The 968-nt window shown below is 36.0% G+C and overlaps 1 protein-coding gene across 1 annotated transcript in view; it reads left to right on the top strand.

The window, feature by feature from the left end:
- Window positions 1–968, top strand: part of LOC119585237 (protein Wnt-5b-like) — a 252,158-nt gene that overhangs the window by 60,882 nt on the left and 190,308 nt on the right.

Below are 968 nucleotides of genomic sequence, written 5' to 3'. Positions count from 1 at the left end.
TATAGTAAATATTTTCAGCATTACTTGGAAGAACATCAACCTGAGCATGGAGGATGTGACTTGATATGCACGAGACACATCTGAATAACCATTTGCCTTGTAGTTTATGATCTTCCGCGGAAGTAAGTAAATATTAAGTGCCGATTCAGGATGTCGCATACGGCATTGATATTCATAGTGGAGACCATACAGCATTTGCAGTACGTGTTGCCTTTGGGTTAATGCGAAGTAAGTATGAGTGTCGGCTGGGGATTCGTGCTGTGTTTCCTGCCATAGAAGCATTGAGTGAAAAGGGTCATTGATGTCAGTGTCTCAGCGTTTGTTTCTCGTGTTCTTCATGTGTTCGTGGGATTATTATTGTTATATATCAATTTGATTATATTTATTTCATAACAGTACAGTGTTTGTTTACATGTAGTTCATCTTTTTTTCTGATATTTTTTTTCTTATTCTTGGAAGATGATTTTTCATGGAGTAGATAAGAGAATGAGATGCATAATTATACACAGTCAGTAAGTTTCATAAAATATTTATTGAGCATTTGTTCAAAATTTAAATACAAAAGTTGAATACATAAAATCTATTAAATTCAACAATATTTTGAAGTTTTAAGGTATCACATTTGATAAGAGGGGAGCCCCATGGCATCCCTCCGTATACACAGTGGAGAGTTTACATACATATCGCTAATACCCAGTGGTATACATTGGTATACATAGTTACAGGTCCTGGTTTATAGTATACAGGTAGTTTCACAGGCCCTGCTGTAGATGTAGGGGTCTGTGTAGCAATTATCTGTTACAAAAAAAAAAGACTGTGGGTGCCAGCAGTTCAAAAAAATGTTTACAAATTGTTGTTTTACAAGAGCTGTTTAAAGATGCTAGTATGACACCACGTCCATAGTCAGATCGATGCAATCTGCTGATGTCAGTGGTGCCATTATCGCAAAATTTTGTACAATATTCCGA

The sequence above is a fragment of the Penaeus monodon genome, chromosome 19 (assembly GCF_015228065.2).
Source record: "Penaeus monodon isolate SGIC_2016 chromosome 19, NSTDA_Pmon_1, whole genome shotgun sequence".
NCBI lineage: Eukaryota > Metazoa > Arthropoda > Malacostraca > Decapoda > Penaeidae > Penaeus > Penaeus monodon.
Note: the sequence above shows the minus strand (reverse complement) of the source record. Positions and strands in the feature narration are given on the sequence as shown.